The sequence below is a fragment of the Rattus norvegicus genome, chromosome 9 (genome assembly GCF_021556685.1).
Source record: "Rattus norvegicus strain SHRSP/BbbUtx chromosome 9, alternate assembly SHRSP_T2T, whole genome shotgun sequence".
Classification (NCBI taxonomy): Eukaryota; Metazoa; Chordata; class Mammalia; order Rodentia; family Muridae; genus Rattus; species Rattus norvegicus.
The window spans coordinates 4,703,542-4,725,160 of NC_141542.1; the positions used below are offsets into that span (position 1 = coordinate 4,703,542).

General features: G+C 42.6%; 1 protein-coding gene across 1 annotated transcript in view; it reads right to left on the bottom strand.

Moving 5' to 3' along the window:
• The window catches only part of LOC148003236 (rho GTPase-activating protein 20-like), a 163,893-nt gene that overhangs the window by 127,383 nt on the left and 14,891 nt on the right, over nucleotides 1-21,619 (bottom strand). The gene's annotated exons all lie outside the window — the stretch shown is intronic.

Here is a 21,619-nt window from a genome sequence, read left to right on the forward strand (position 1 = left end):
GGCCATGGGAATTGGCTAATTGGGGTAAAAGCAGTCCAGACAAAACCATGGCAAATTATGTAATGGAATTATTGGCTGAGAAATATGCATAATAGTGTACAGGATAGCTATCTGCCCAGTTCCTGTGCTAATTAAGGATTATCATAAATATAAAGCTTGTATGCATCTTTTATCCAGAAACTAAATGGACAAAGGATGGGTAGAAATTCATGGTTGAGATCAAATACTTTCTATCACACAAAACCAGACACCAGCACCTAGAATTACCATCTTCCCAATCCCAGATACCTACAGACTAGTATAAAAACACAACCAGTACAGCCAGGGCATTCAAATCTCTATTAGAGCCCATCAACACTATCACAAAAGGCCCTGAATATGTCAGCATGACTGAAGAACGAGAATAAAAAAGACTGTAAAACAGCATTTGCACATATGATAGAGGTCTTTAAAGAGAAAAATAAAGAAATCTGTGAAAACCCTAACTGTGAAAGGAAATGAATAAAGAAAACCTAAACAGGGAGATGTGGATGAGTAAAAGGTAGGAACTCAAATAGTCTCTCAGAGGCAGATTTTAATAACAGACTCCAACAGATTGAATAGAGAATCTTAGGCATTGAAGAGATGATAGGAGGAATGGATGCATAGATAGAGGAATATGTTAAATCCAAAAGGAGGAAAAGAGTGGAGGGGGAAAAGGAAGAAAGGAAATGGAAAGAAAGAAAGAAAGAAAGAAAGGAAGGAAGAAAGAGGGGGTTGGGGATTTAGCTCAGTGGTAGAGCCTTTGCCTAGCAAACGCAAGGCACTGGGTTTGGTTCCCAGCTCCGAAAAAAAGAAAAAAAAAGAAAGAAAGAAGGAAGGAAGGAAGGAAGGAAGGAAGGAAGGAAGGAAGGAAGGAAGGAAAAATAAGAAAGAAAGTGAATCCTGTAAGAAAACATCCAAGAAATAGATAGGGCTTTTCTACAAAATAACAAATATAATAATAAAATGATAAAGACAATAAAGTATATAAGAAGGAGGAAAAGAAACTCGGGTCAAAAGCAAAATACCCAAAAAACAAACAAAAAAAATTCTCAACAAAAATACAGAAGAAAATGTCCTTAACTTAAATAAGAGACTTATCAAAGTGAAAGGAGCAAACAGAGTTATGAAATGGCCTGGAGTTGAAAAAGAATACCCCTGGGCATATATTACCTAAGACAGTAAGCATGGAGAACAAATAAAGTGTAATAAAAGCTGCAAGGGGAAAAGGACAAGTAACATATAAATGCAGTCCTCCTATAAGAATTACACACTACTTCTCCCTAGAGACTCTAAGAGCCATAAGAGCTTAGATAGATGTGCTGCAGACTAAGAGACCAGACTAATAAAATTGTATTTTAGTTGACCCTACGGCTAGGGCACGGGCTCAGGCTCGGGCTCTGGCTCGGACTCGGGCTCAGGCTCAGACTCGGGCTCAGGCTCGGGCTAGGGCTAGGGCTAGGGCTAGGGCTCAGGCTTGGGCTAGGTCTTGGGCCAGGGATAGAGCTAGGGCTTGTGCTCTGGCTCAGGATAGGGCTTGGTCTCCGGCTCGGGCCAGGTCCGGAGCTCGGGCTCATGCTCGGACTAGGGTTAGTTCTAGGGCCAGGTCTAGGGCTAGGTCTTGGGCTAGGGCTCAAGCTGGGGCTTGGGCTCTTGCTTGGGTCACAGCTAGGGCTCGGGCTAAGGCTAAGGCATGGGCTCAGTCTCAGGCTAGGGCTAGGGCATGGGCTCCGTCTCAGAGTAGGACTCGGGCTCAGGCTAGGGATAGGACGGAGTTGGGGGCTCACCCTGGGATGTGGACTCTGACCAGAGAGGGCAGGGGCACCAGGGAACATAAGAGTATGTGTCACATCTGATACAGTGCTGCAGTCTTTGTACTGGACAAGGTAAGGAAGTAATGAATCTGTAAAGAGCCTGGCCCTGGTTTTTCATGCTATGAAACCAACCGAATCAGAGGGAGGGGTATTTTATGATTTATGTATTTGAAAGGGGACATAGGGACTCTATGTGCAGGGGCAGAGAAGCCTAGTCGAAAGACTCCCCTCAAAGATAAAAAGGAGTCAAAGGTTCTGTCCTCTAAATGTGAACAAAAACTAGTGACACAGAAGAATTGAAACCACTAACGTTAATGATTGAATTCAACTATGTGACTATAGGATATCACCAGGAGTAAATCCGTCACAGCATGGTGTTTTTTGAACAGGCACCATGGCCATCAGAATACAAAGGGAAAAGCACAGAATCATGGGAAATCAAAGTGGTAATAGCATGACACATGGCAGAAAGATTCAGGCAAGATGGAGCTGGATTCAGGTAGCAGGGAAAAAGGAGATAAGTACACGGTGGCTTAGGAAGCAGAGCTAAGGGTTGGGGATTTGGCTCAGTGGTAGAGCGCTTGCCTAGCAAGTGCAAGGCCCTGGGTTCGGTCCCCAGCTCCGAAAAAAAAGAAAAAAAGAAAAAAAAAAGAACTCTGAAGGAAGCAGAGCTAATGGGATCGATCTACCCTCTGACTCATGGAATCCACCATGTGACTCATCGGATCCACCATGTGATTGGGGTCTGTGTCCTTTCAGTTCCATTGCAGTTGACCACTTTCTGTCTCTTGAGTGTCTGTGTTCCCATAAAATGCTTGTGAATGGAGAAGCACTGTGAAAGAGTGTCTATTCCTCCTAAATTTCCAGTTTTCCTGGACAATAGGTTATGACTCCTGGCTGAGATTCCTGTGGATTTTCAGGAGCTTAAGTGACAGTTGATTGGCTTTGTCACTTCTCTGTTGCTGTGATTAAATATGTGTACAAAAGCAACAGGTAAGGGAGAGAAGTTTACTTTGTTTTATAGTTGCAAGATGCACCATAGTGGAAAGTCAAGACAGCAGGAGCTTGAGAGCTGTTGTACTGACTGCAGGCAGAGAGCAGAGGAAGATGCTGGTATTCAAATCACTTCATCGACCATATCCAGTACACTATCCCAGTCAACCATAGAGGGTGGGTCTTCCCACTTCAATTAGTCTAATCAAATAGTTCTGCACAGGCATGTCCAGAGGCTAACCTAAATCTAGTAATGCCTTACATAATAGAGCTAATTATCAAATGATCTTCCACTTGGGTGCCTAGAGGTGTGTCTCCAGGGAGATTCCAGGTGCTGTCAAGTTTATGATCAACAAACACTACCCACCATGCAAACTATGAAGACAACTTATTCATTTAGACTCAAGCCTACTTGCCATGTATTCCTAGAAGTTCTGGAAAGTAGAAATTCCATAAATATCAAAACCTGAACAACCTCCTCACTTACCAGTCAGGCATGCTAGACCAACACTTCTGAAACTGTGACCTGGACAAGCACCAGTAGCTTCATTACCTTGGGAATTATCAGAAATGCAAATTTTAACTCTACTCAACCTATTCTCTGGATGAAGCCAATCACTTCCTCTCATTGGACTGCCTGGAATGGATGGCTTTCTCCATGTGCAGCAAAGCTAAGTTCACAGCAAATTGCAGTTGGGTGTTTGGAGCTTCCTCTTCCTGCCCTTCACTATTACCTGACTTAGTAAAAAGAATCAGCGGACCCCATCTGTTATTGACAAGGGGACCATTCCAGTCTTTGAGAAAACCAAGATTTAGAAATCAGTATAGTCTTGAAAATCATCACAATGAAGGTAGCTAGATCTTACCATGCCCTGGCAAAGAATCTACAAAATCAGAAAGCTTGATTTTTGTTGTTATTTCAATTAACAGAATGCTAGAACTAAGAAGAACTAAACAGGTGACCCAGGCGACATATAGAACAACATATTTAATTGGGGACTTGCAATTTCAGAGTTTTAGAGCAAGAACATGTGGCATGAACAGCTGAGAGCTCCGAAGTTGATGAAGAAGTAGAAGAAAACAAATGCTAACTGGGAATGGTGGGGGCCTTTGCAACCTCAAAATCCACTCCCAATAACACACCTCCATCTCGGGTCCAGACCTTGAAACACTGGTGAACTTGGAGATCCCTGGAGCTGGAAAGAATGTAATGGTCAAGAACTCTGAGAGTTGTACAACCTAAGATGTTCCTCATGAAATCTCTTTGACGGCCAATACTTTAAAAGAATCTGACACCTCCAGCCTAAAAATGGATCAAAATTGAAAGTTGCCTGGTTTGTCACCTCTAGAGTTAAGTCTGGTTAAGGCACCTTCTGTTTAGGATGCCAGTGAGATGCAGGTGGTAAGGATCTATGACTGGGGTCCATATGGTCTCTTCAGGTGCATGAATGTATGGTTGGGACCCTGATAATTTTCTCTATGTATTTATCTCTCTGTATATTTCTGTCACTTCTATTGATTGGAGTCAAAGATCTAAAAGAGAAGGGAAGTGAGCCCTCCTGGGACAACAGCTACTGCTGCCCCTGGGATGATACACAACTTCCCATAGGCTCATAGGTCATGCTGGCCCATCCATGCTGCACCCCTCTTCTGGCAGCAACTGTGGCTGCAAGTCGGTGCTACCGTTGCTATGGTGATGCTAGCAGTAGGGGCTCCTGAGTAGTATTGTGGGTAGTGGACACAGGCCCAGAAGGAGTTTTGTGGAGTAAGGATGGCTATGATGGATGTCTCAGGCACTGTGACCCTGGAGGAGGCTAGTGGCCTATCTATCCAAAAGACTTGATCTTGTTTGGCCTGCTTTTTTGTGATCAGTTGCTGCTACAACTGTACTAATAAATACATTGACTTTGTGCCAGGAACTGTTATTAACTTACATCTCCATCATTATAATGGACCTCCTGTGGGGAACTGCAGTAAGTGGATGCATAACATTGAAATAACCCATTATGAGGCACATCTTCTGGGCCAGACCCATATCTGACTTAATAAAATGATACCCATCAGCCCAGCCAGCCCACTACCAGATTTTAACCCAAAGGAGCCACTCCAATACAGCAGCCAAGTTCAGGTCATCAGACTCCACCGAACAGAGGAGGGACATAGCCATGGATGTGGAGAGGCCTCATAACAACCCTCATAAGGGGAAATGTACTCCAGGAACTGCCCTGGCTCTGGCTCCTCCAGTTCTGATCAACAGGAGCTCAAAGCTCAGATCCTACAGGCAGGGTCTGACAATACAGAAACAACCACAGCTGTGGTCGAAGGTGGATGTGATCAGCTTCATCTCCCGTCTTAAGCAGGAACCCAGGCCTGATTGCTGCTACCTCTGCAGTTGTGGCTGCTGCATCCTGCTCTGCTCTGGGGCTGGTGGAAGCCTCTGGCTTCCACTCTGGGCTCCACTGCAGCTGCACTCTGCACTTCCAAAGACATGAAGAGGTTTTATATGGAGCAGCTTTGTTCAACACGGAATCAGATATACTAGGTTGCAGTGGTCACCACCCAGGATGATATAGGCCCAGTCCCTCAGCCAATGGACTTCAACACAAAGGGCTGACCTTCTGGCTTTATCCCATTCATTTTGCTGGGAGAAGGGCAAAGACATGCATACTACGAACAGTTGACATGCATTTGCCAATGCCAGTGTCCATAGGCCCTCTTTAGAGAGAGGGGACTCCTCACCTTGACAGAAAGAACACAGGAAGAAACCAAGTAACAAAAAGAAACAGGAGGCAAATGGATGGTAGTTCTTGTTGAACAAGAGACCCATACTCTCTGCTGTTATCAGAAGACAAAAAATTCTGTATATGGGTTGCCTCTACCTCTGAGATGACAATGCCCTCACCTTCATGATCAAACTTTCCCCTAAATCTGGCAAAGGCCCTATATGTTCATCTAAAATTACATTATGCATAGAGGCTGCAAAAATCAGGAAGGGTAAAATAAATCTGTCGATGAAAGCTATGAAAATTGGGCTAACCTCCTACCTTTTGCTCTATGGGTCAGATGCCCCCCATATTGAGATGTTCACTAGGTAAAAGTTACTAGCCATTCCCCTGTCACATTCTTAAAGACCCTGCAACAGACCCAGAGGACTATTCACAAGGCTGAGCCCTTGCTTATGTCTGAGCTTGACCAAAAGTTCCAGAGTAGAAACCTTATGTGGACAGAGAGGATCCTGACACAGAGCTTGGAACCAATGGTGAAAGCCCATACATTGTGGTCCTCAGCACCCAGTGTCACCACACCCTGCTAAACGGGGCTACAGAATATAGGTCATCACCAGAGTCTCTAACCCACTAAAGATAAAACAGACACAGTTCTTATAATGATAGTTTTCTCATTTTCTTTAGATTTATATGTTTCATTAATCGTTTAATTAAGCCATACATGTTTGAACACATAAAACATTTTAAAATAATATTTGTATGATTATAACAACTTTCCAAGCTTAAAACTTTAAAATCGTATGTTCTTAAGTTACCAAATATTTTCTATCACTTCATCTCTCTTGTCTTGATCACTCAGCAAACTTGTTTTTGGCACAAATTACCACATGAATGCTAGAGCCCAGTTTCATATGCTACTCACAGAATGATGTCATGGTAATGATGCCAGCCACAGTGGGCTTCCAACCTCAATAAATTGTACTTTTCTTATGTTGTCTTTTTTTGTAGGAAAGACATTAAACTCTGATAATCCAAAAGATCAGAAGCAGGGAGCTCATAGCCAATCTAAATGCTACCTCCAATTCTATCAGCTAGAAATGGGACCAATCTAAGGTCACTCCGGGGAATCTCCAGGGAAAGGGTACATGTTTAATGTCACCAAGCTGCCCGCTAGTAGTTCCTGGGTGCAGATTCTTTTAGTCATGCACAGCAGATTAATTCCGAGAATGACAGTCAAATGTTTTTCAGGCCCCAGAGACTACATACCCTGCTCTCACTCACAACTTAACCAAGTGTTGAGGAGCCAAATCTGGACCATTTGTAGCTAGTTCCCTCAAGAATTGCAGGATTGAGGGGGATCCACAGCACTTATGACTTTTTTGGACTCACCCTGCAGACTCACCCAGCAGTCAGTGTGGCTCTGCTTCCTGCAACTTGAAATGGAGGATTTAGATCTGAGAAGGCAGATCCTCTAATGCAGTGTACACAGGCATGTGCCTTCATGACCACAGGGTATATGCACACCTAGTTTTATTGGCATAAAAATGTTTGCCAACTTACACCACATCCCGGGATTTTGGGTGCCCCCTATCATTCTGCGTCCTCAGTAACACTTCTATTGTTGGACTTTTCTGTTTATCTATTCTGGACTTGTTATCTCACTATTGGGGTTGGGGATTTAGCTCAGTGGTAGAGCGCTTGCCTAGGAAGCATACTTAAAGACTGCAATTTGGAGATTTTCTTGTTTATGAAGCTTCTTCTGGACCCTTTCCCTATTTTTAACATGCCTGCCTGTTGACACGGATTTGTAGTTGTCCTACCACATGAGTTCCTTCCCCATTACTAAAACACATGCCCGAGAATCAACTTAATGAATGGGTGTACGTTGGCCAACAATTGGAGGCCACAGTCCACCATGGCAGGTTGAGCAGCTATCTATATGGTATCTACCCTGAGAACGCAGAGAGCAATGAATACTTATGCTCCACCCCCTTTCTCTTTATATACAGTCAAGGCCTATTGATTAATCAGTGCTCTTCACTGTTAAGATTTATTGTCCAACTAACCTGACCCCAGTAATCTCTCAGGGTATCCAGAAGGCTTTGTAATCAAGGTGTGGTACATTTCTTCACTCTCTTGTTTTTTTGTTTTTCTTTGTGGGTTTTTTTTTTTTTTTTTGAGACAGGGTCTCACTCTGGGCTGAAGTTGGTCTTCACCATGACTGATTCTCTGTCTCCAGGTTGTTAGAATTACAGGGCCTAACCACCACATTTGCCTAGAAATTTCCACAGATCTATTTGTTTCTTGGTGATCAAAAAGAGAATCTAACAATGGTCAAGCTAGGCCCAATGTCTTTGCTCCCTTCCTGCTGCCTGCTGATTGGAATGTACAAGTCTCAGCTACCTCTCTAGTACCATGGCTTCCTGTGTTCCCACCCCCCATATAATAATAATAGACTAGACCCCTGAAAATGTTAAACCAGTCCCAATTAAAAGTTTTCCTCTGTAACAGTTGTCATGGTCATGGTGTCTCTTCATAGCAATAGAACATTGACTACGACAGTGGTACTATGTCTGATCTTAAACAACTGTAAACTCAACCAGGCATGATGTTAGTAGAACATCCAGGTGAGATGATGTTGGGGCTACAAGGTCACAGAGAACCCCAACCAACAGATACCTGTAAGGTCTCATGGGCTGGTCTCTGTTTTCTTTAGTGTCCTCTTTCCATCTATCTTACTGATTTTTATTCTCCCCATGAACAGAGTGTAAAAATACATTGCCTTTACTTCTAAGTCATCCTTAGCCTTCTCTTTAAGGCCTGAGTTTATGGGACAAGGTTTCTTACTGGAATCTTCACCTTTGGTATATTTCTAATCTCTGGACTCTTGAGCCCTGAAGAATAAAATAAGAACCAAGTTCTCAGAGACTCTCAAAGAGAAGAAATGAAGTCCATGAACTCAGTGAAAATTTTTACCAACCCAAAGTCAAACTGATTCAAATCAATGCTGGCCCACTAAATTACCAGAACATCTTCAAGAGAGAAAGCTCCCAGTACTGGGGACAAAAGTTGAAACTTGAGCTTTTAATCTCATTGCAGATGAAAGTGATATAGACTGGGAGTCAGAGGCAAGAGGGTCTCTAGGTTGTGTTAAGCCTGGGCTGTGCATTGAGAGCCTTTCTCAAAAGAACAGCCATAAGGAAGTGACATGGAAACAAGCTGTCATCTCAGGGGATATCACTTTATATGATTTGGTGATTTAATCCTATGAAAAGAAACTCAGATATTGGGTGACAGTCTAATGGCAGAACCTTGTCTAGCACAGACAAATAGAAGGACAGGAAGGAGGGAGGAAGAAGGGCCAAAGATGCGCGATGCTACAGGCATTCAAATGTTAAGAATGCTATCCCTAAGAACTGGAGGAAAGCTAGCTGTCCCACACTGTAGCAGTGCTCACAATTTACTGCAGTTCAGAAATTGGAGATGATTGTCCCTGTGTTGCTGTACAGAAAGGACTGGAACAGTAGCAAAGACAGTGGCTGCGCCCATTTCATGGGTGCTTTAGAGCAAGACACCTTCCAGAGAGGTTTTTAAATAAAAAAGTCCAAGTGGTAACTCTGAGCTTAAAATTTTATACCTTAGGTAAAATCAGAGTTTTCTTCTTATTTCCAAATGAAGTTTTGAAGGTTTTCAAGTTGTTCCTCTAGAGGGTGCCCAAGTGCTTGAATATTCTGACAGTGAACCTCTCCAAATGAAGTTTTGAAGGTTTTCAACTTGTTCCTCTAGAGGGTACCCAAGTGCTTGAATATTCTGACAGTGAACCTCCTCAGGCATCTCCCCAGTGGTCAAGGTTTAATATGGGCACAGTTAGTTATTTTTACACAGTTCTTTTTGCTTGTGTGTGCGAACTGTCCCTTGTCGAGAACACCTTTCTGTTTTCCTCAATGAGGAGTGTTGCTCATTTGTGAGCCTTCATTAACTCAAAGTAAAATGGTTAAAAATATTTATCCTGTTAGAATAGGCTGCATCTTTTTAACAACTCATTAAAAACGACAACAACGGTAACAAAACTCTGGCTTTTGAGATGATGTATACTAATTCACATTGTTTACCTAGCTGTAGTGCTATATGAACACTACTTAAAAGGCAAAATACTTGGTTTATATTTTTAAAAAAAAAGGTTTCAGAGCTGCAGAGGAACAGCCTTGAAAGATGCTACTGACATGGAGACCCCAGGCTCAGCCTCAGCCCTCGAAGAAGATAACGCAACACAGAAATCTCCGTGTTCTTGCTAGTGCTGTGGCAGCGCACACCTGCCCTCCTGATGCTTGGGGAACTGAGACAGGAGAGCCTGGAGTCTGAGGCTACAAAGGGAGGCACTGTGCTTTCTCATTACCAAGTCTACTATAGCACAAATCAGCGCAACTCAGAAATCGGTCTCTCCCGCCCTTGCAGTTGCAAAGGGAAATGGGATGTAGCTTTGCACAGTTCTCAAGCTCCATCTGAGTCTCCCCTCTCCGGCTCTGAGCCCAGTCTCCCCAGTTTGTTGGATGTGAATTCTATGATCCCAAATTAATGTGAAAAATCTTTTTTCCTATAATCCAGCTTTTCATCAAAGCCACCAAGAACCAAAAGCTAAACAAAAAGCCACGGCTTCTCAAGAACTTTTTACTTCTTTTGTTTTCAAGGGCCCAGGTCACCATCAAGGAGACTAAAGCTGGGGTAGGAAGAGCATGAGAAAGTCTCAGAGGTATTGGGCCTGTACTGGGAAGATCTTTTCAGATACCCCTGGAATGCTCTGAACTCACAGGCGGGGGATTTACAAGTGGGACTCTTTATCCTGGTAGCTAGATGTGGAAATGGCACTTCCAAGTCCTATTTGGGGATGGCTTGCCCAGGGAGCTTGGCTCAGTGGAGTGTAGAATGAATGCCAACATTAACAATAATTCTGGTGGAAGTGCAAATGTCTGCATCAAGTTCTCAAAAAATCCTTTTATGGTCCATCTGTTTGGACACACCCTGGTTCCAAACCTTGTTTTGCCTCAGGACCCACATTCTTAGAAACTTGCTAGCTTGCTGAAGACTTGGCCTGCTTCTGCCTTCTTTTCTGCAACACTGACTGGATGCTAAGATTCACTCTTTGGCACTGTGACATTTGAGCCTTTGCAAAATATATTATGTTTATTCACGCGCCCCCCCTCTCTTTGTGTGTGTGTGTGTGTGTGTGTGTGTGTGTGTGTGTGTGTGTGTGTGTGTGCGCGCGCGCACTTGTGCACATGAATTCCACTGTGTACTGTGTGGCATCAGTGGATAACTTTTGGGAGGAGTTCTGTCCTTTGGACCTGATTCCAGAGATCACACTCAAGTCACTAGGCTTGGTGGCAAGTTCCTTTACCTGATGAGCTTGTTGGTCCAGTCTGAGCTTTCACTGAACCCTTAGCCCCTCTTTCCCAATCAGCCACAAGAAAGCAATCTCTGCAGGGTTACTTTTGGTCCTACATGACTTTCTTAGGTCCCAACAGCTAAACATTTTAATTAGAATTCAACATATTAACTAAATTGCTAAATTTAATAGGAATTACAGAATGTGGGCTTTTCTGACTCTGTATTGCTTTCCATATTCTTAATTAACAGTCTTCTATACAGTAAAACAGTCATCATTTGAACCTATTTGGTTTCCTTAAGATACATTTTTAGGAAGATTTTAGGAAGTTTGGATGTTTAATTTGCTCCTCAAATACCAATTTTCAAACTAGGAAGTGGGTGTACTATGAACTTCAAATGAGAACTCACTCAATAGATTTTTTTAAAAAAATGCTTTTGAGTCATTTGAAAGCTGTTTCCACCTCCTTCTTTGCAGGCCTCAGAATTCCTGGGAGGCCTTTTGTTTTCCTAATGAGAAAGCAGACTGTGGTGGAGCAGTGGATGCACTGACACTGTCTCTCCTCTTGCTGTGCCTTCCATGCAGATGCCTGAAGCCTTGGAGGAGCTGAATGGTAGAGTTTCTTTGTATCTTCCAGAGGAGAAGAAAACACCATCCAGAATCCTTGTGACAAGCACTTGCTTGCGATTGAGCAAGTGTCATGTTGCCTGTCATCTGAAAGGCAGCAGAGAAGCATCATCATGGTGTCCCCACGCAAAAAAAAATGCAAGTCTCTGGGCATGCTGGTAGCATCCCACACTCCCCCTGACCTGCTGGCTCATTCTGCTGCACAGGACATCATTTGCAATTGGAACTCCTCGGTCTCCACCAGTGGTTCTTCAAGTCTCAAGTCATGTACATTTTCAGATCATTGAGCTCCTCTGCAGGATACTGGTGCTACTAAGGCTGGAGACGGTAAGACATGTGCACATCCAGTGTGTCCTCAGAGGCTTCAGTCCTTCATGAGTTCTCATCTTTCTCTCATGAGGCCTGCAGTTAGCATCTTTCTTGCTATCCTCTATGACCGGAGATCTACTCAGACTGTCGTTCTAGCAGGTCCTCAATGAGGTTCAGGCTCAAAACGAGAACCAAGGATAGTGACTGATGGTGCTGGAGGATAGAAAACATCCAATAGCCAGCAACATAGAAACTTCACAGGACTCTGTGTACTGTGTGGATGACAGTGCACATCCTTTAAATCTAATCTCCAGGTTTCAGTGACTTCTGTTTGCTACAGGGAATGGCGTGAGCCTTGTCTAGTTTACTACCAGGCACAGATGGAGTTCTTAGAACTCCCTCTGAAAACATTTAGACATGTGTAGAAATCAGGAAGTAAAGATTGAGTGTTTTGAAAGACACGAGTCCTGCCAATGGAACTATGCAAGCCCAGTGTTAACATCCTCCATGACGTTCTCCTTTCCTTCATGTTTATCTTTGCCTTCCTTTGAAGAATGACTTTCAGCAAGTAACTTGCCTTCCAAAGCCTCTGACTTACAGATCTATAAAGAAAACTATGAATTTTAGATTTCAAGTACTAAGTATTAGTCAGAGTTCTTCAAAGAAATAAAAGAAATAGAACCAATTGTATATGTCTCTCTCTGTATGTGTGTTCTGTATACACAGTCATATGATGCACAATGTTTTTGTCAATACTGTATTTCACACTCAAGCTACAAAACTGCCTAGGAACAGTTTTCTCAGTCTGTATTCCAGGCCTTGACTTACATGTGGCTCTCTATGTGTGTCTACTTGTAAAGCCAGTGTTATGTTTGAAAGAAATCTCAAAACTGAAGAGATCACAGTTGAGATCTGAGAATCAAAAATGTCACTGACAGATCAATCCCCCAAATCAAGCTAGAAATCAACCTTCACCTATATTCCTCTTTCTATTCAGCTAGCAACTGGCCAGATGTCACACACACACACACACACACACACACACACACACACACACAGACACACACACACACACAGAGGAGCAGTTATGTCCTTTAATCCACCAGTGTGGATGCTAAGCTCTTTAGAACACTCTTCCAGATATGGTAAGACATAGTATTTAGTCAGCTCCTGGACATCTCATGCCTGACCAAGTTGATGTGCAATTACTAATCACATGATGTTCCCCAAACACGATGGCCTCAAGAACAGGAACTGAAAATTAGCAAAGCTTTATGTCTCAGTTCTAAAGCTGAGGGTATCAATATATTTTCTGTTAAGAAATCCTAGACTATTTATAAACTAAACTTGTACTGAGATGCTGATGCTACAATGAGAAGTGGGAAGAAGTCACTTTTGAAATACACAATGAGGATTCCAACTTACTAAGCCAGCCTGATGGTCTAACTGCAGAAGTAGAGACAGAAAGGCCACCATCCAGTCATATGTCTGAAACACAGAACACAGTAGAACTGCTACCTCTCTCTGTCCAATACGGGAAACAAACAAACAAATAAACAAACAAAACTGGTGACTTGCATATGTGGCGACTGAAAGCACGCAGCCCAGAAGTGTAATTGATAAGATATGAAGTTCTAAGAATGTAAGACTCAGCTCTGGTCTCTTTCTTGTAACAAGTCCACCTTTAAGTAGGGATTACTCACGGAGACCCAAAGCCACCTGTCAGGCAGACAAACCTCCCTGCACCTGAGATCAGGGTATGCCCTGCTTAAATGTTTGCCCTAAGCAAAAGTCAGGGGCTTCATACTGGCTGCCTCACATTACTAGGATGCATATCCTAGGGTTTGAGGGGTTGTCATTGGGGAAGTGATGTAGACAGAGCTTGTTCATCAGAAACTAGACTGTCCACACACCTCTCTGAGAATCCTCTCACGATGCACTACTGAGTTGGGGTGGAAACTAGCAAGATAAAGGCAGAGGGGTCTGGGGTGTGGATCTCGAATTTTCTCTGGTATCTATTAAAGTCAGCAGAGTCTGGACACCAGGTACTCATGTAGTGACAAGCTAGAGACAATTACATAGAAATAGTGCCACAGAGGCTTTTGTTATAAGGGGAACATGAAAACAGAAAGGATATAAAAGCATTTGAAAAGTAAACACAGTGGAAACAGCATCTGAGCCTGCATATCCTTCTCATTCCCCCAACCACATGGGATGAGATGATATAAGATGAAGATGCCACTTTGGGAGGCAGCATTGAGGATGCTACTGGCCTGCAGTTTACAGCTTGAAAGAAAACTAGAGAAGTTTCATACTCACTCCATCGATGCTCTGCAGAGTTTAGCAGTGGGGTGGATAGTACTGCTGTGGGAAATGAGCCTGCAGGCTTCATAAGTAAATTCTGCTTGCTTTATTTTGCTAGAAAACCCTCCGCACTCCAGTCCCCAAGCAAAGAAACATAAACAGATAATCCAAACTTTTTAATAAAATCGGTTCTTCCTCTCTCTCTCTCTCTCTCTCTCTCTCTCTCTCTCTCTCTCTCTCTCTCTCTCGTTTCGTTGGAGGCTGGATTTTTTTCAGTGATGCACAAAGTTTTCCTGAGTAGCCTATAGATCAGCCTGGTTTCAAAGTCAAGTGATCTGCCTACCTACCTCTGTCTCCAGAGTGCTGGGATTAAAGGTGTGTTACAGTTTCTTGTTCTCTGACACTTTTCATTGTGGTCAAAAGATAAAATAGAATTCATTTTTATTTATTTTTTGAGTGAAATTTTGCTGCCTACCAAAATTTGTTTGACTTTCTAAGTAGTTTATCGGTAAGTCTAGAATGAAATAAAAATGAATTGCTGAGAATGGGAAAGCTATAGATGCCTTTCCTAGGTTTTGCTTTGATGTTCTACTGCAAATACGATTGTGGTGACGAGAGAACTTACTGGGGCTTCCTTTATCCCGACAAGAAAACCCTAGAAGATCTCAGGGAATTCTGTTTCTTGTAGTGTTCAGGAAGGAGAGGTGTCTTATTATCTTTAGTGTGATGTTTTCTACCATTTTGTACAAGGAGCTTTCCTACATGTTGTATTCTGGTTCTCAAGCTGGAGTGTATTTTTACTTAGCATTTATCCTTGGCAAATGGTGTTTTGTAATTCCTTTTATATATCAGTCTCAACCTTAAGTCATAGGATTGTAAGTCTTATGCCTGACACTTAAAAATGAACATGAAAGACTACTTGTTTTTTAACATTTGTTCCAAAACTTAATAATAATTGGTGATTTCCATAGTGTGGACTATGCTCCAGGACTCTTTGCTAAGTGGTTTCCCATTTAATATCCCAAAGCACTATTTAAATTTGGCGTACGGACAAAGGAACAGGTTTGTAGAGATAACAGTACTTGGTTGGGTCACATGGTATAAAAGGAACCACGATTTTTACTTTCCTTTGATTCATAACCCAGGTCCTAACACTTTTGTGAGCTACATTTTAAAAGGACAAATTTTACATTTTTGCCATATATTTGTAAGTGTGTGTTCCTCCAAATTACTGGCAGTATTTCATTATTTCTGCCCAAGAGGATGTTGTCTGATTCCTGGCAGATGTAGTGGCTGGTGTTTGCACGATGATGGGATTTGGACTCCAAGTCTTATGATCGCACAGCAAGTTCTAGCCACCAGATCTGTAGTTTATAAACCAGTGAATATAGATGTAAACATGGACACTAAGAGAGGAGAAACACACATGCAAGCATGAAAGGCATGCGAGAAGGAGAGGCAGATGTGGGGAAGTAACCTGTGTAAACCAAAGACAGAAGTGAATGGGGGCCAAGAACAGATGATTTGAGAAACTTTTAATTAATTTATTAATCCGTTAATTGATACATTATCATATTCTGTGTGCATATGCACATATGTGTTAGTGTGCATATATGGAGGTCAGAGGACAATGAGTGAGGAGGTCATCCTCCTACCACATGGGTTTTAGTGATAGAACTTGGATCCCCGTGGTTGATGACAAGTTCCTTATCCCCCTCCTTTTTTTTTTTTCGCTCAAAATATTATTTAGTTATCATAGTGCTTTTAATACATCGCTGTTTTTCCCTTTTCATTTATTTTTTTTCAGTTTTTTTTATTTATTTAATACTTAATAATAATTCTTTGGTTTCCGGGCAAACATCCCCCTCCTCCCTCCCCTTCCTTATGGGTGTTCCCCTCCCAACCCTCCCCCCATTGCCGCACTCCCCCAAACAGTCTAGTTCACTGGGGGTTCAGTCTTAGCAGGACCCAGGGCTTCCCCTTCCACTGGTGCTCTTACTAGGATATTCATTGCTACCTATGAGGTCAGAGTCCAGGGTCAGTCCATGTATAGTCTTTAGGTAGTGGCTTCGTCCCTGGAAGCTTTGGTTGCTTGGCATTGTTGTACATATCCTTATCCCCCTTTTTAAAATTACATTTATTTTTTTTGTGTGTGTGTAGAGGGGCAGGAGTTGTGAGTGTAGATGTTATAGAAATTATTTAATCCCAACCCAGGTTTTCTCCCCTGCCTCTGACCACTTAGTTCCCAGATAAAAGACACCCACAAGCTTTATATTCACATTAAGGCTTAATCAGCACAGGAGCTGGGCAGATATGGATCCTCTGGCTGTTATGTCTGTTTCCCTGCTAATGATCCCACTATATAATTTGCTGTGTTTCATCTGGGCTGCTCTTAACTCCAATTAGCCAACCCACCTGACCCATGGCAGCTTCCTCCTCCCTTCACCTTCTTTATTACTCATGGTTCTTCTTGGATGCCTGAAGTCCTGGGATGCTAAACCCTGCCTGTGCCCAGCTGTTGACTGTTGGAATCCTTATTCATCTATCAGAAATAATTTGGGGACACAAGTTTACATAGTATCATTTGGGTCTACATGTGGACTCTCTTGTCTGTGGGACAATCAGGCCATGGAGGCCTGCAGTTAGCATTACAATACAGAGCAACAGACCAAACCTCAAAGCATGGAGGTCAGGGCCATCTGGTAGGAGTCAGGTTTCTGTGTAGGTCCCAGGTATTGAACTGATTATGTCAGGCTTGGCCACACAAGAACCTTTACCCATTGAGCTATCTTCCTGGCTCATGAAAAACTTTTTACAGGCTCGTGTGGTCCTGTGGCTGTGCATATGTGAGCTTGCATGTGTGCAGGCCAGAGGACAACCTTGAGGTTTACTCTTCAGGTGCCATCCACCAGTTTTTATAAAATGGGAGTTTTCATTTGACTAGGAATATTAATCTGTCTTAATACCCAGCCTGGCTAGCTGGGTAGGAAAGATATGGAGTCTCTGTCCCCCCAGCAAAAGTGTGTGCCATCAAACCAGGTTTCTCTATTGTTGTTGTTATTTTAATTGGCTTCTTGTGTTTGGACTGAAGTTTATCATCTGAGTTTCTGGCTCCATTGCTTTCCATGTAAGCAGGAGAGGACAAAAAAAATGTCTGTGATTGATGTGTGTATGTATTATGTGTATGTGATTGATGTGTGTATGTATATGATTATCTTTGAGTCTAGTATAAAAGTGAACCAGAATGTTGCTTTCTGGCTCAGTCTTGCTTGGTCACACTCAAGGCTTAGGCGGAACTTCTTGAAGGTTTAATTATACAACAAAGGCTGTATAATTCTCTAAAGTCCCTGATTCTTACATCTGAGATTACTAAGAATTTACTTCCTTTCATTTTTCCCATTTTAGGCACAGACTGAATTATGTAGCTGAAATGTGGAATAAAATATTAATACTAAAATTATTAAGTGTTTTAACTTAATTAGGGCACAGGCCAAACTATTGGATCTGGTGCAAATATTGAGAGTTTTCCCTTGCCTGTGATAGCCCAAAGGTAGGCAGCCAATCCACAGAGGGCAGCATTTCTCTGGCTATTCAGGGCCACAGGTCCCTCTGTCTGCTTAGCCATTCTCTAGGGATTAGAGTTGACACTATTTTTCTTTAATTTAGAGAAATGTCATGAGGTGACTGCTCCTAGCTTGCCAGCTGCAGGGCACCCTAGGGTGGTTCGGTCACTCTCAGCACACTGAGATACAGAGGAGGCAACTTCCTCAAGCAGAGGATCCTGGTGCTCTGTCTCCCAAATAAGCTGCGAACCTGAGGACGTGGACTTCATGGTCATTTTCTCATGAGAAAGTAACTTTGTTTATAGCTTAACTAGACAGCAGCACCTCTAACACGTCTAAGAGTTGGACCGCTGACAGATTTCTCAGTCTGCAAGGAGGTTTGGGTCACTTTCATCCAAGATGTGCTATTGCTAGACAAATAGCAGCTGGTGAGAACTAGAAATGGTGGGAAACTTTTATCCTGCTTTGCCTTTAAAAGAAGTTGAAACTGAATAAACTGTGCATTGGCTGACTGGGCTGTGTAACCCTTGTCCAGGTTAATGCGACCCTCACTTGGGACCTCAATGTACCAGACTGTAGCAGTGAATTAATTAAACAACTTTGGCTCCTTAGTACAGTCATGGCACCTGCCCAAGAGTTCTCCGGTTTCGAGAATGAAAGACACATTTCTAATTCTCCTGACAGCTACCATACATCTCCCTTCCACCCAACATCCCAGGTTTAACACCTTTTAAATCTATGTTTTATCTTTGCTGCCCTGTTACCTTCTGGGAAACACCCCACTCCCCCAATAGGGTCCTATTCCCTTCTACCTACATCATAGGCTGCTTTCTCTCCTGTAGCTCTTAAATCTGATCCTTCTAACTCTGGATCATGGTGACTCTCTTCATCCTCTCCTCTCTCCCAATCCTTTGACCTGTCCTTCTGTCTTTCTGCTCAGCCATTGGCTATGGCAACTCTTTATTATCAGTTGAAACCCTCAGGACACTCAGGTCTAGAAGTGAGGCTTTTTGGGGGACAAAATAAGACAATTCCCAACACCAGATGTTGACACTTTACACATACATTCTTGATATTGAATAAAGCAACTATCTTTAAGAACTATCTTTGGGGATTTAGCTCAGCAGTAGAGTGCTTGCCTAGCGAGCGCAAGGCCCTGGGGTCCCCAGCTCTGGAAAAAAAAAAAAAGAATATAGGAATTTGACCCTCAATACTAGGGAGGGTAAACATAAAGAAGAAAATGGCAGACATTTTGCCTAAGGACTCTGGTCATATGTTTCTGGCTAGAACTTAGTCACATGCAAACTCTTGGTTTGAGAGACACCAAGGAAATATAATTCATAGTTGCCAACTCTGTACTCCATTAAAGATGTAGGAAATGTGAAGGGAAGATAGAAAATAATAGTACAGACTCTCTCAAAATTCTCTGAGGCCTGTGGATTTGTACTCCAGGGACCCTGGAGGCCTGCTCTAACCAGAGACACAGGAGGCCCACACTAAACAGAGACAGTACTACCTGACTCCCAGGAGACCAGCTGTCACCCAGCTCACAGAGCTCTCCAGGGAGGCTAGATCCAGTCAGAGACATGAATGACAGATAAACATAGGAGAGAGGCAAACTCCAGGTCATAAACAACAGAACCCAATGCAAAATCTGCTGCTCACTCAGATCCTAGCGTGTGCTTAACCATCATCTGTAACAGGGTATCTAGTGCCATCTGCTGGCCACTGAGGGAACTGCGTGCAGAGGGACCACAGACAAAAGTCAGCCAAATAAATTCATCAAAATAAATAAAAATGAATACATTTTTCTTTCAAAAAGGCACACAAATGTATGTTCAAGGCAAACAACACCCAAGAAAACACAAGAAATGAAATATTTCATAACAACCCCAGAGTGCAAAGAAACAGCATAAAAACAATCTCTTAAACCTATAATAATTCTATATGTATTTCTTGAAATAGCAGTTGGAGTAAGCAACCAGGCTGTAATGCTCTTATAAGTTCCATAGCCTCATCAACCCTTCGTAACAATCTCCACATATTTGATTTTTCCTTAATTACAAATATGTGTGAGTTAGAATCCTGCGTCTCTCTGTGATCGAACTGCAAACTGTAGTCACTGGCAATCATTAACCACAATCTTTAAGTTTCCCTTGTAACACAAGAGCACAGCCATAACTTTGGAAAGCAAAACTCACCCTCCAGCAAACAATCTATTCTCTAAAATCCAGTCTCTCCAAAACTCCAAGTCCATTCCTCCTGCTATAAAGTATGACTGCCAAGTCTTGCATATGAACGAACGATGGTGCAGGCTCTAATACCTCACCAAAGAGACATTGCCCTAAATTCTTTTATAAGTCTGGTTTCCATGATAAGAGTTATATTAAAATATTATCCCAATCTAGACCTGTTTCCCTGCGTTGGCTCATGCCACATGTTGTCTAGAATGACTCCAGTTTTAAGCCAACTTTCTGTTACCAATGTTACAAATTTTTAACCATACCCAATAACTTAAAAGCCAGTCACCCTATAGCCAAGACATGTAGAGCGCATTATACATTTAAAACCAAACAGAAAAAAATGAAGTGACAACACATATCTTTAGTATTTAGATCAAACACCATTTTTACTTTTTCTAGCTGTCATTTTAAAAGAAGCACTTTGTTACCTGTTGAATCCAATAATCACAGTCAAAGATTTCTCTAAGAGAAACAGCTAACAGCTCCATTACCATAGAAGCTTTGAAGCTGCTGGCACCTTTAAGTTCAGCTAGTGTAAACATTTAGCCAGCCCCCTGGGGAGCTTCCCCAGTGGACAGACCTAGGCTCCTAGCTACATTCCTCCATTGATGCCAGATCCAGTCAGTCAGAGACATGCATGACTGTTGACACCAGAGATAACCAGTTATCTATGATGCAAGTCTCTAAAGGTCAATTGAAACTGCTTTTTATTTATTTGTTCCTTTCTTGAAAGGACTTAAAACTAAATCAAGGGAGGAATCAACCAGCATTTAAAGTTTTAACCATTTTTTCTTTTAAACATGAAAGACAAAACATTCAAGCAACTAGAAGCAAAACCCAGCCATAAACTAACATACATGGACAGCTTGGAGCACCAAGGACAGACAATAGACATAGAAGGAAGGAGCTAGATGGTGTCCCACCAAAAGTTCCCAGATATCGTACTTAAAGGACCAAGAGCCAGAAATAAGCACTTCTCCAAAAGGAGAAAGCAAGGAGGCCAGAGGTTTCCCACCTCCTTCTGTCCCCAGGAGAGCTCCAGAAAAGCTTAAGCTCATTTTCCTTCTTTCACCAAAGCATCTGTGGAGAGTCCAGGACTGTTTTTCTCAAACTCATTTTCTCTCTTGTCTAGGGTGTAAACTATCTCTAATCAGGGTCCAAAGACTAAAAGCATTTATGAGCACAAGGGTGGGAGCCAGGGTTCTCATCCAAGAGATGAGCAAGAGGTGGTTCAATGTCACCGCAAATCTTCTCCACATCTATCCCAAACACTAGCTGTAGCACAGACAAACGCAAACACGTGAGACCACATCTGACATTTTCACACTTAACAAGTTCTTAAATGTCAGAGAGACGCAAAACAGGGGAATGTGGACAGAGGACGTCAGCCCCTTTTATAAGGGTCACAGGACAGAGGTCATTGTGACAGAACGTCTGATTATGGTGATACACTATCACCACATGGCAAAAGTGTAGGACTAACACACACAGACACACACATATGCACACACACAGACACACACATGCACACACAGACGCAGATGCAAACACGCATGCACACACATGCATACACAGACACACACACATGCACACACAGACATACACACACATGCACAGACAGACATGCACACACAGA